At 36.8% G+C, this 13,947-nt stretch overlaps 1 protein-coding gene across 13 annotated transcripts in view; it reads left to right on the top strand.

The window, feature by feature from the left end:
- TRDMT1 (tRNA aspartic acid methyltransferase 1) overlaps positions 1-13,947 on the top strand; it is a 91,937-nt gene that overhangs the window by 28,760 nt on the left and 49,230 nt on the right. Inside the window, exon 2 of one of the 13 annotated variants that reach the window (XM_042945015.1) lies at positions 541-600. The exons of 11 other annotated variants lie outside the window; for them this stretch is intronic. The gene's annotated coding sequence lies outside the window, so the exon portion shown is untranslated. Of the gene's footprint in view, positions 1-540; positions 601-7,146; positions 9,116-13,947 lie in introns of those variants that run through there. One more of the 13 variants, XM_042945017.1, reaches the window with a different exon arrangement.

Here is a 13,947-nt window from a genome sequence, read left to right as displayed (position 1 = left end):
CTTATACCTATTTGTTGAATGAATAAGTGAATAAATGTAGTAGGGTCATGTTTGCTATGAAATATGCATAGGTTGAAGTAGATATTATTGTACTGTGATAAGTTTAAATTTAGGTATTAAGTCTGAATCACAAAGGTCATTTTTCTTTGGGGGAATGAGCTAAGTTAGCATTTCTCAAAGTGTGGTCCATGGATAGTATTTTGAAGGATGTTAACAGGAATTATGTAGGAGATAAACCAGTATGTGCGCGCGTGTGTGTGTGTGTGTGTGTGTGTGTGTGTGTGTGTGTATGTGTTGGACTGTGGACAAATAAGTAGAATCCTGAAGGGTTTTCATGACTATATGTGACATTTTAATAGATAATTTTTTTTTTGTACTACATGATAAAATGTGAAATTTTCTCCAAAGAGTCAAGTGTATTGGGAACAAGTGTTTGGTTTTAACTCACTGTAGCATTTTAATCATATGTTAAAGTGAGTTATGGTGAAAATAATGAAGTTCAAGTGTTTTTTTTTTTTTTATCCTTTTATTCATGTCAAGAAACATTACCTCTTTGTATGGAAGATTGAATAGAAGAGGTTGATACATGACAGCAAATCTGTAAGTAATTACAGAAGGATTATTATCATAGAACAGGGAGATTAAGGTTGCATGTAGAATTTGGTATTTGTTGGTGTTGAGAGCCTTTTGAGGATTTCTTTTGGCCTTTTGCTTTGCCCATGGAAGACTATCCAGTAATATCCCCCAAAAAGTGCTTTTCAGAAATAGTGCCAGTCGGCTCTCACCCTGCCTAAAAGCAAAAGACTTGTATCTCATTTTTGCAGGGTAGGTAGAATGTAGTTGAGATTTAAAAAAAAATACTATAGATACCATTATTTTATGTGAACCAATAGTTGCTTTTACTGTTATCCATGAATTCTTTTCATTCTGGGATTTTAAATTGCCACAAACTGAGCAAAAATCCTTGGACTGGAGTAAAACAAGTCCATCAGAAAGTTGGTCATAGTTCTTCAGCATCCATTAGTAAGTTTTTGTTCAAACAAAATAGTGAATTTAATAATCCCTTAGTGAGTGAGACTTAATTTAAGAAACAAGTGTCTGAGCCTTTTAGCATGTACATGACCTTCATAGGCTTTGGCATGTTCCTTAATTATAGGAGAATTTTGGTCCAGGAAGAACCCAGAATATGAAGGACTTCTAGTTAATACAGTCTAGTTAGACTTTGAACTCTCATAGATCCAATTAGACATACTAAGTAAGTAGTTTCACCTTGCTTACATTTTTCCTGAAAACCCTGACATTTAAATGCTAATAAAGTAGCAGGGTTTCTCTGCTTCTTCAGATGCGTTTTATTCTTGTGGCTTCAATTGACTCTTGTGGTTATTGTTGCTGAGTCAGTTGTTTAAATTATAGTCTTTGAATATTTAAACTTGATGGCAGTCTGTTGATTTGACTTAATCCTGACCATTTGTCTGTCCCTTGCTATTAAATTTGAAATGTCAGAATGTTGGTAACCATGGCTTGGGGGAAAATATGTGAATCTATCATTTTACTAGACTGTCTTATGGGTTAGCATTTTTATATTTGCCAAGGGAAACATAAAATCCAGAGTTCTGCTTCTTTGAAGAGATTATCTTTTGCATTTCTCCTGTGATTATAAAAAACAAAGGGCTTGTGATTCTATTATTTAAAACCAAACCAAAAAACAAAACTCAAACCTGTATACATATGCCTTTATAGACATATTTGTCATAAATTCTTCGATACAGTATATTCATTTTCCCCCAAAATGTTAGGCTCTGAAAAGAGAATATGGCCTTATATCTTAGTTTTCATGAAGGATCTTCATATTCCTCAATTACTGTCTTTTGAAGAGCAAAGTAATAAAATGTTGCTTAGATAAGTTACATTAGCCTGAAAAAATGTCATACCATTGTTGGGTGCTTATTGAAGTCACTTGATGGAATTGATGAAAAATCATACTGATGAATTAAAAGATTTAGAAATAATTTGTAGGAGGATGACCTTGCAGTAACATGGATTAGATATCATCGGAAACAAACCTGGAAATTACTTTTCAGAGTAATATGGTAGGGGGTTACTTTGTGGAGATCACAAGTAGTTAATGGATATTTGAGGTTGGTGTAAAGTTTCCAGTGACATCATCATTTGTGAACTCAAAAAGTGCTAGATCTCAAGGAACTCGGAAGGGAAGTTGATGTGTTCTTGAAAACTGTTAGATGACTTAAAAGTGATTGTTGATGATAAAGACTCTGATTTCAAAGATGCAGCTGAGAAAGTAGAATAAAATTATTCCATGAAATTTGAGTGGAAAAAGCAGTATTTCTAGATGGACTAATAAGATAGTGCTATTTAAAATATATTTGTGTAACTAGGGGTGCCTGGGTGGCTCAGTTGGTTAAATGTCCAACTTCAGCTCTGGTCATGATCTCACGGTTTGTGGGTTCGAGCCCAACGTCTGTCTCTCTGCTGACAGCTCAGAGCCTGGAGCCTGCTTCTAATTCTGTGTCTCCCTCTCTCTCTGTTCCTCCCTCACTCACGGTCTGTACCTGTCGCTTTCTCTCTCAAAAGTAAATGTTAAAAAAATTAAATATATATATATATTTGTATAACTAAATTAAGAAATTATGTAAAATGAAGTCATTTGAATATTTCAGCTATGTCTTGTCATCATCTGTATAACAAAAATGGCCATATCCACATAATTTTGGATATTCTCCTGCAGACCCTGGGTATTGACTTTCATTCTAGTTGTCTTATACTTAGGCAATGTATATTTGTATATATAGTGTATATACAGAATGCGTGTGTGTGTGTTTGTGTGTGTGTATAATGTACATGAGTTTGGACATAGGAAAAGGCCAATAAGGATGTACCCTGTCCTCTTCTCTGTGTAAGCTCCTGGAGAGTGGAGTAGGGATAGTGAGCTCCTTGCTATCCTTAAACATACCAAGAGCGTTCCTGCTTCAGAGCCACTGTGCTGTTCCTTCTGCCAGGAATGCTGTCTCCTTGATAGACACATGACTAGTCCCTTGTCTTTATTCAAATGTCACCTTCTCAGGGCTTCCCTGGCCCTTGTCAAAAATTACTTTCTCAGGAGCCTGGGGTGGCTCAGTCGGTTAAGCGTCAGACTTCGGCTCAGGTCATGATCTCGTGGTCTGTGAGTTCGAGCCCCGCGTTGGGCTCTGTGCTGACAGCTCAGAGCCTGGAGCCTGTTTCAGATTCTGTGTCTCCCCCTCTCTCTGCCCCTCCCCCACTCACACTCTGTTTTTCTCTCCTTCAAAAATAAATAAATATTTAAAAAAAATAAAAAAAAAATACATTCTCTGCTCTGCCTCCCTGTCCTCCTTCCTGTTTAATTCCCCTCCCCCACCAACACTTATTTCTGCCTACCATACTATTTTAAAGATTGACTGCCTCCCCTTCTAAAATGTAAGTCCAGGAGGGTGAGGATTTTTTTGTTTTATTCAGTTTTGTTCACTGTTGTATCCTTGGTACCTGGAATGGTGCCTGTTGCATAGCAGATGTTGAATGAGTGTTTAAGTCATGGAGCACTAACAGTTTAAAGACTGATGTTATTGTCAGCTTGCATTTTAAAAGGATATACCAGTTTATATCTAATAGTGTTTGACCGCAAATATGCCAATATAATATTTAAAACTATATATAGTTTACTACATAAAATTGTTATTTTAATTTTTTTATTACTAGTGAAGTTGAATATTTACACATATTTTTACACTTATTGTTCATTTTATGTTTATCTCACCCGTTTAATAATTTGTACTTTTGGGGCGCCTGGGTGGCTCAGTCGGTTGGGCATCCGAGTTCAGCTCAGGCCATGATCTCGTGGTCCGTGAGTTCGAGCCCCATGTGGGGCTCTGTGCTGACAGCTCAGAGCCTGCTTCCCATTCTGTGTCTCCCTCTCTCTGGCCCTCCCCTGCTCACACTCTGTCTCACTCTCTCTCTCTCAAAAATAAATAAACATTAAAAAAATTTTTTTAAATAAAAAAAAAATAATTTGCACTTTTAAGCTATCCCCCACTTAACCAATCCAAACCCATGATTGTACACATTAATGTGGCATTTATAGTGGATTCACCAAGACTTATCTTCCATTGTAGTAAGAGAGTGTACTATTTGGACTTGGGAGCCATAACTCTGCCAGAATACCAGAAGTCTTGAGGTGGGGGGATGGAATTAGGAAACACTGAAAATGTATTCATTCATTCAGCATGTAATTTTTAAGTGGTTTCTGTGTCAGTTACTCTGATGTGCAATGGAGATACAGCAGTAACAAGACAGCTGTATTCTTTTTCTCCAGAGATTATGGTTTACTGAGAAAACTGATGCTACACAAATGAAGAAGAAAATTTAAAAATAAAAATTTGCTCATGCAGGGATAAACACTGCATGATTTATAGCTTTTCGATCTTTATTCAACATGTGTTCATGAACATTAAAATAAACTATAGCTTTCTTTTTTCACCTAGAATATCTTGAAGTTTTCCTTCCTTGTCATTAAATATATTTGCCAACTTGTTTTTTAATGGTTGTGTAATATTCCATTTTATGGAAGTTCTTGTTCAAAGCAATCAACTATTTTTGGACATTTAGGTTGCTTATAATCTTTTGCTATTATAAATAAAATAGCATTTATTTTTTATATAAATCTTTCATGTTAGTTTATTGTTGCCTTACATATTGGTTTCCTATTGCTGGTGTAACACATCACCACAAACAATGGCTTAAAGCAACACAAACTGATTATCTTATAGTGCTGGAGGTCAAACATCTTAAAATCAAGGTTTTGTCCAAGCTGTTTCCTTCTGGAAGCTCAAGGGGACAGTGTGTTTCCTTATGTTTTCCAGCTTCTAGAGGTCACCTGCATTTCTTGGCTCATGACTTCATCCTCCATCTTCAAAGCTGCAAATACAGTATCTTCTAGTTTTTCTCTCTGACCTCTGTTTCCTTCATCACATCTCCTCTAACTCTAACCCTCCTCCATCCTTCTTGTGATCTCGCTGGGTCTACCTGCATAACCTAGGATGATCTCCTCTTTTTAAGATCTTTAATCATATCTGCAAAAGTCCCTGTTGCCATGTAAGGTAAGATTTTTGTATGTTTCATGGATTAGGATGGGGATGGATTTTTGGGGGGTCACTGTTCTGCCTACCACATCTTAGGATATGTGCCCAGATATAAAATCGCTAAGGTCAAAGCAGTTTTGAAGGCTTTAGATACATACTGCCAAACTGCCCTCTCAAACACTGAATACTTGATTGATATACCTGCAGTGAGAGGTCCTTACACTTAGTCCTTTCTAGCATTTGATATTCAATATTCTTATTTAAAAAAAAATCTTTGAACTCTTGATAGTTATCGTGGCAAACATTTATTAAGTACTTACTGCATGGCCAGCACAAATATAAGAGCTTTATAGGTGTTAGCTAATTTAATCCTCAGAAAACTCTATGACGTAGGTACTTTATTACCTCTGTTCTCTCACTTTCATGGGTAAAGACGCTGAGACTTAATGAAGTCAAGTAACTTGCCTAAGCCACATAGCTGGAAATCGTAGAGCTAAACTTCAAACACAGCTGAGAAAGAGCTAGATAAGTAGATGTCCATATCCTAAAATCTTTCTTTCTGAGGACTTGTGAATACACACATACATACACGCTCTGAATAAAAGATCTTGGTAGGGTGTGCCTATGACAGTTTTGAGTAAAAAATGATAGCCGGTATTTGTTGAATACCCCGTGGCTTAATGGAAAAAGGTTTGCAAAGAAATATATAGTCAGGAGGAGACGCAGAAGAGGAAAATGAGGAATGAGATAATTGAAGTGTTTTTCCCCTGAGGTCTTAGGGCTAATTTATACTTTCTGATTCTGTGCCAAATTGTAAAACTTAATCCTTTTAGAGATGCCTGTAGCAGAAATTCAGGATAGGGTTTAAAACGTTATGAAGTCAATAATGAAAAGAATAAGCTTTAAGAAAGGTCTACTTTATATAAAGCAAAGAGGGGCTCAGAATAGCAGGACAAATTTAGAGAGGAGTTTTTATTTTTTTTATTTTTAATTTTCTTAGAGAAGAGTTTTTAGTTTAATCTTTGGGATTTTTATGATTGATAACATAATAATAGTTTTACAACTCTTTTTTTCATTCATAGTTGGTTAGGCACAGAGTACTAAAGCATACATCATTTCTTCATTGACTTCCATGAGTGTATCAGAAATGATCTTTTAAATTGTAAGAAAATCTCAACAAAGAATGTTTCTACATTTTTATAGTGATGAAACATTCATAGAGGTTTGTTCATTCAAAGCAAACTTATGGAAAACAAAGTCTTTGTTATTTAAACCTGTAATAGGGTGGATAACATGTGCTTTATATTGCTTATTTCTTAACTATTTACATAAATGTTTTTAAACATGTTCATGCCTTTAAGAGATTAATAGGAAGACTTAAATGTCATGGGAAAATGGAGAACACAGATTTAGATTTATATCCTTTGAATTCTAAATATATAGATAGCTTTCAACTCTACATTTTTGGCCATATGCTATTTACTTGTTAATCTCTAAAGAACCATGGCAATGTAGTTTAATTCTTGTTTTTTATTCTTTTGACTGTTGTTGAGTTTGTGGGATAAATAATACATTGAGTTATACCTGTTTACTGGTGTGTGTGTGTGTGGGGGGGGGGGTGTCTTACAGTCAGTTGGGTATGTTTTGAGAATGTATCCAAACCTTTTTGGTCTGTCCTTGATACCTTCCTTTTGTGATTTCTCAGGGTCACAACCAGGAGAAGCTTTGAATTCTTTTGTTCCAAGATAAAAATAGTTTTACGTTTGTTTGCTTTTCACTGATTACAAAAGCATTCTATTCTTATTGTTAAGAAAAAGGCCAAATAATCCAAAAAGGTTTAAAGGAAGAAATAAAAATTACCCCCAAATTCTCTGTACCAAAAGAGATAGCCCTGTTGACATTTGCTGTTTTTTTTTTCTTAATATGGGTACATACACGTACACTTTACAAAACTTGAATTATTACTGAACAAGATTATTTAGTAACTTTTTTGTCCTTAAAAATTTCTGTCACTCCACATTAGTATATATGGGTATCATTTTTAATATGGTTGTTCTCGTACATCTATGCAGACTTACACTTATATTGTCCAAATATTTCTTAGCATAAATTGTCACAAATAGAATCACTAGGACTAGTCATAGAAGAGTTGAATCCACGTATACTACGGTCAACAAGAGGAGGGGCACATTTTTCCAAACACTTTCTTGCACTAGACAGTGTTCATTTTATAAGACCTTTCCTAAATCTGATAAGTAAAACTGATTAATGTGGATTTCTGTCATTATTGGTGAAGTGCAGCATCCTTTTATATGTTAATAGATCATACACAATTCTTTATTTTGAATTGCCTGCAATTGAAATTTCTATTTTGACTGCGTTTACTTTCAGAACTTGAATTTTGTAGGAATCGTTAAGACCGTTCAACTGAAAATATTATATGCTCCTTGAAAGAGCTTGGAGATACAGCTTACAGGTGCTCTCTACATATTTGTTGTCTTTAGAATACACGTAGAGGGTAAGGTAGTTAGGTAACCCTATAATGAAGTCCTTGCCCCCCAAATTGGGACTCCTGCGATTATTGCCTCAACTTAGGACACCTGAGGAGTGTTTGATGAAGAGATGTGCTTCTGTTTGGTAAATTAATTTTGGTTCTGTTTGGTTAATTAATTTCTCATTCACAAGGCTTTTGATAAAGTTCATGTTGTTCTGCTTGCCAAGTTGGAATTTGAAATGCATTTCTTCAGAGTGACAAGTGATATTTCAGTGTGTGTTCTCTTAAATGCCTATTAGAACTGTTGTTTCCAAGTTACAAAAAACAATGCAAACTGGTTTACATAAAAGACGTAAATACTCATGTAATGACTGAAATCAAATATAGGCTTGGTTTGGGATGCAGCTTAAAGGGGCTCGCATCATGTTACCAGGAGCCAGTTTTCTTTCTCTGTATATCTATCTCAAATTTGTTCTCTCTGGAGTGGGTGCATTTTTATATACATGCTCCTGTTACTGCATCAGAAGGCTGTAGTTGCTGCTGCACGTAATATCCTTCCCTTCCATGGTTAAACTCAGTAAGAAAGAGCAAGCATCTCTTCCTAGTTGCCCAAGGAAAAGTCAGGTGTTCTCTCTTCTTGTGCCTAGTTGCTTATTTTGTCTTGTTTGCCCTTCCTGAACCCACTCTGGAAGTCTTGGCTCAGGCATCTGACACGCGCTTTCGGAGAAACTAGGGGAAGGGGTTGAGGCTATCTAAACCACTTGAAAGAAAGTGAGTGAGGTGAGATCCCCAAAAGAAACTCTGGGACTATTGCCAGAAAAAAGGGTACTGGATGCTGGCAAAGCACAACACAGCTGTCCACTCATCTCGGGTGCCTAGTACACGATACGTACTCTAACGAATGTTTATAACTGCCTGACGCTAGCCCTATTGGTGCTATTCTTTAACATATTTGTAAAATGAATAGAATTTTGTAGGCCATTCTGGAAACTTCATTGTGTTTCCGAAGTTAAAATTTTACCCGAATGTCAAACAATCTACTTAAACACGGTCTTTCAGACATCGATAAACACTTAGGTACAGGATTATTAAAGGCTTTTAAGCTAGTCCTGTTCCCAGGAACAGGACACTGAAGAGGGTAATCAACAATAATCAGGAGTTGAAGTTAGAGATCAAATTCACTCATTTTCATACTATTCATTCAGATGTTTACTGAAGGCCTATTGGGTGCCAATTGTAGAAATGTCTGGGTGCTGTGAGTCAGGCTGGGATGCACGAGCCATGGCATGGGCTCTATCAGATCACAGAGTCTAGTGAGAGAGGTGGTGTCCTGGGATAAATGTGCTGACTGTGTGAACTACCCAGTGCAGTGACAGCCCGAGGGACCGGCCCCCACTTCAATCCGGCCGGCTCAGTGAAAGCCCCCTGGAGGAGTCATGCCTGAGCTGAATGGGTCCTGAGGGACCAATAAAAATGAGCTAGGACCAGAAAGATGGTGACCTTGGGCAGGGTAGGATAGGCTTTTAAACTATGTACAGAAGCATTAGGATTGAGAAGTTATGGCCCCTCTGGGGCATGATAAGTAGTTGGGTATTACCTGGGGAAAAAGTGTATGTGTATGAGTGTGGTGGGTATGAGTTGAAAGAAAGTGGTTGATTGAGGGACAATGTCAAGAGAGAAAGCTAGACAGCAATGCACCATGAGATCATACTAAGAAGTGTGGATTTTATCGGGTAGACAGTGGTGAAGTACCAGATAACTTGGAAGCAGTAGAATGACTTCATTAGAACCTAGGAAGAATCCTGGGAAACCCCATGAGTGTAAATTTACTGATAGGAGTTCAGAAAAAAGAGCAGCTTTCATGTTTTTTAAAAAATTGACATCAAGTGTTACATGTATTGATGTGTGTAGCTTATAAATAAACATGTCCGTTGAACACTGACCATCTCCCTTAATAAAGTTTCTAAAATATAGACTTTCTATAAGAAGCAAAAGCAAATGAAGGTTTATTTTTCTTTAAAAAAAAAAACGGAATGTAAAAATAAGCAATCTGATATTGCTTCCCAAGTTTTAAAAAGTTATCAAACTTCAATTGGAAGGAGACATTTCTTTTTTTTTTTCTTTTTTTAACTTTTTAATGTTTATTTATTACTGAGAGACTGAGAGACAGACACAGAGCATGAGCAGGGGAGGGGTAGAGAGAGGGGGAGACATAGAATCCGAAGCAGGCTCCAGGCTCTGAGCTGTCAGCACAGAGCCCGACGTGGGGCTCGAACTCACAAACTGCAAGATCATGACCTGAGCCGAAGTCGGTCGCTTACCCGACTGAGCCACCCAGGCACCCCAGAAGGAGACATTTCTTAATATTAGGACAAGAAATCATTTAAAAATACCAAGCACCTTTTATAAAAAGGGCTTATGAACACTTGTAATCATTAAAAGATCTGTTGCATGAAAGCCTGAGAAATTAAAGAAATTATGATTGTGTCCCCTCTTTAGTAATCATTATCAATATTTTTAGTTTGACCTTTGTTTTATGTCAAGAGCCACGGAGGCTGTTGGGTGACACTCAAGCCATCATTCCAAAAGGAAACCAGAACTTCCTTAGTGGGAGTTATTGTGTCACCTTCTAATCAGTATTATGATAACTCATCTGAGGAAGTCTTGCTGTGCACAAGTATTCAGTGAGAGATTACTGGGGTTAGAGAATACATGAGGTTGATTATGATTGTTGCAGAGTTTCAGCAGTTTTGCTTTTGAGATTTTGAGGTATATCATGGTGGTGTTATTAGTGCTGGTATTGCTAGTAATGCTAGTAATTAGATTTTTGAGTTGTTTATTTGATGTGTGATTTTGCTTAGTTTTCTAAATTTTTTATATTTCCTTAAATCAAGTCTTCAGAGTTGTTCTCAGGGAAACATAGATGTGACTTTTAACAAATCATGAAGAGATAGTGTTAATGGTGACTTCACTTACCATGGTGAGCACTGAGTAAGGTACAGACAGGATTGTCGAATCACTGTGTGGTCCACCTGAAACTAATATTGTATCCCGGCTATACTTCAGTAATAAAAATTAAAAAATAATGAAGAAAGTATTTGCTTAGTAGGAATCCCCTTCATAAGGAAAACTTTATATTAAAGGAGGGATTCTTGTACTTCAGAGAAGAACAATGTTTTAATTTTAAGACTCCCCTGACCTCCATAAATATACACTTAGTGTATCCATCCCTGTGGGTCTACAAAATGTTTTGCACACATGACTCAATAAATGTTTGCCCAAGTACATTGATCTGGTCTAAATAGGAACTGAACCTGAAATTCTCTCCTCGCGCGTGTGCACACACACCCTGGCTGAACAGCTGGGGTAACTGTTAGGATTGGGTTCATGCATTCATTAGGATTAGGTTCAACTGTCCATGATAGAGACATCCAAAATAATGGTGTCCAAAAGGTCAAAATTTGTTTCTCACATAAAATATGTCTAGACGTAGTAATCCAGGGCTGCTACAGCAACTCTGTGAAATCCTTCAGGACGTCCGCTCCTTCTCCTTCTTTGCCTCATCAGCCTGGAAAGCGGCCCTTCTCTTCATGGACTAACATGGTGATTAGAGTGCAGCCGTTCCATTTATTTTTCCACAGTAGAAACAAACCGATAGTAGAAAGGCCAGAGAGCACAAACTATCACGTTCTTCTTTTTTCTTAACATCTTCATTTCCGTTCTCAAGGTCCTAATCAGAATGCATTGTCTCCTCTTCTCCACATTGCACTGTTATCTGGCATAGCATCTTTATTTTTCTTTCCATGTAAATTCAGTGTGCTCCTTTTTAAATATTAGTTGGCACCTTTCTCTCTTGTCCCACTTCCCCAGCTCTGGTCTGTACACAGGTCTCAAGTGGTTCCTGTCTACTTTCTGGTTGATGAGCTCTTGTATTTAGTTAGGTCTTAGTAAGAAAGATCTAGTGTATATCTTGACCCAAAGTAAGTTTTTTTGGGTTACTGTTAGCTAAACTTCTAAGGCGATTTTCTTTTTTTTTTCTTTTTTTTTTTAACATTTATTTATTTTTGAGACAGAGAGAGACAGAGCACGAATGGGGGAGGGTCAGAGAGAGGGAGACACAGAATCCGAAACAGGCTCCAGGCTCTGAGCCATCGGCACAGAGCCCGACGCGGGGCTCGAACTCATGGACCGCGAGATCATGACCTGAGCGATTTCGGCCGCTTAACTGACTGAGCCACCCAGGCGCCCCCTAGGGCGATTTTCTAAGGAAATTAATGGACTTTGTAAAAAAATTGAGACTTATTTTAAATTCTGTTTAATTCAGAGAATTTATTTGCAAGTTTTAAAATGCAAGAATCTTTAAAAAGAAAAGAAATATACTTTGCTAATAGTGATAAAACACTTAGCAATCATTTTATTTATTTTATTTATGTTTTTGAGAGAAAAAGAGTGTGTGAGTGGGGGAGAGGGGCAGAGGAAGAGAGACAGAGAGTCTTAAGCAGGCTTCATGCTAAGCTTGGAGCCCAATGCGGGGCTCGAACTCATGATTGTGAAATCATGACCTGAACTAAAATCAAGAATCTGATGCTTAACCCATTGAGCCACCCAGGTGCCTCATTAGTAATCATTTTAAATCCAGAATCCTTTCAGGTCTGTTTTTGCACAGTACTTTTTTATTCTTAAGCTATCACTTTGAATGAAAGGAAATAGACATTGGATATGTTCAAGTCACCTTTCATTTCACAACTAGGTGTCAGTATTAACATACCTGATTCGGTGTCTCAGGTGTGATTATAATGAGCTCATTCAAATAATTACTCACCCATATAAGGTACAAGTCAGAAAATAAATGATAAAGAAAACAAAGAAAAATTAAGCTACTTTTCTTATTTCCAAGTGGACTGGTTAATTTTATATTTACATTTTTAAAAACAGAATTTTTCCCCCACCTTAGTAACTATGCACAATTAAACTTTCTGATTTATTTGGTTAGGAAAGGCAGGTAGAGCGTGAACTTGTGCCTTTTCACTACTACCAACCAGAGGTTTTTCCTACAACTTCTCCAGAAAGAGTGATCAGAAAAAGAAGGAAAATTATTGCTATTCACATAGGGTGTGTGTGTGTGTGTGTGTGTGTGTGTGTGTGTGTGTGTGTGTGAGAGAGAGAGAGAGAGAGAGGGAGAGAGAGAGAGATTCTTGCCTACTTGAGACATATTTGAGAACAGGACTTATGCATGTATTGTCAGTGACATTTCTTACATTTCCCTAGAAATCTCTCCTGGTATAACTAAATCTACCTTTTTCAATTCAGTCCTCATGTAAATAGTACGATACCTCTTGTCTTTCCTTGTACATCTGATCTGACAATATTTTCACAGCATTTATACGCATTTCTCTAACTAGAGTGTCTCACCTTTTATACCCATGTATCCTGTTGATACGTACACAGTCCAGTGTAATAACTGAAATATCATGAATAAAATCCAGGTAAAGCAATAGACCAAAGTGCTGAAAACACATCCCATGCTCCATCCCACTAGAAGATCCTGATGGGTTCCCTTTCCCCAATTCTCTTTTCAAGAATCACTGCTCCTGCATGATTTAAGTAATAGATCTAGCTCACTTGTACAAAATTCACTAAGTGAATTATATTCACTTAGATACTTTTAGTAAACATTTTCAAAATATGTGTATGTGGCTTGACAAAGATTTTTGGATTTTTCAAGTCTATAGTAGAAAATATTAGTCAACTTGTCTTTGGATCTCAAGTCCAGATTTTGACAGAATTGACAGGTTTGCTTTTTTAAATTGTTATTTATAAGTCTAAATGTTTCCTTAGAAACATGTCCATACCCCAGAACAATTCTGTTTTGAAAAAGCAAGTTGAATTACTGTCAGCAATATCTTGGTACATCCATTTCTCATCATGGAAGTAACTTTTTAGGTCATGCAGTGGATCCTAATTTTACAACAATCCACAGTAATGTGTAAACAGTGCATTTGCTTATTGACTTTTAAAATCTCTTGTTTTCTGAGAATTTTCGGTTCATCAGTTCTTAGATAGCCACATAAAACATTTATTTGGCAGTTACTTTTTGTAAGTTTTTATGTCTTTCGGGCACATGATGCAAGAACATAAAATTAATTATTGATTGTGGTACAGATTCAGCACATCACTGTAGATTGTCCATCAGCCTGAAAGAAGAGAAAAGTCCTATTAATCAACTCCAGGCAATCCCAGTTTGCTGCATATATTGTGGAAATGCAAGCAGGCTACATCATGCTCATAAGATATCTTATTCAGCAGAACAGTAAAATAGTTCAATAAAGTTGATTTAATTCT

Source organism: Panthera leo, chromosome B4 (assembly GCF_018350215.1).
Source record: "Panthera leo isolate Ple1 chromosome B4, P.leo_Ple1_pat1.1, whole genome shotgun sequence".
Taxonomy (NCBI): Eukaryota; Metazoa; Chordata; class Mammalia; order Carnivora; family Felidae; genus Panthera; species Panthera leo.
The sequence above is the reverse complement of the archived record's forward strand: the minus strand, read 5'-3'. Positions and strand labels throughout refer to the sequence as shown.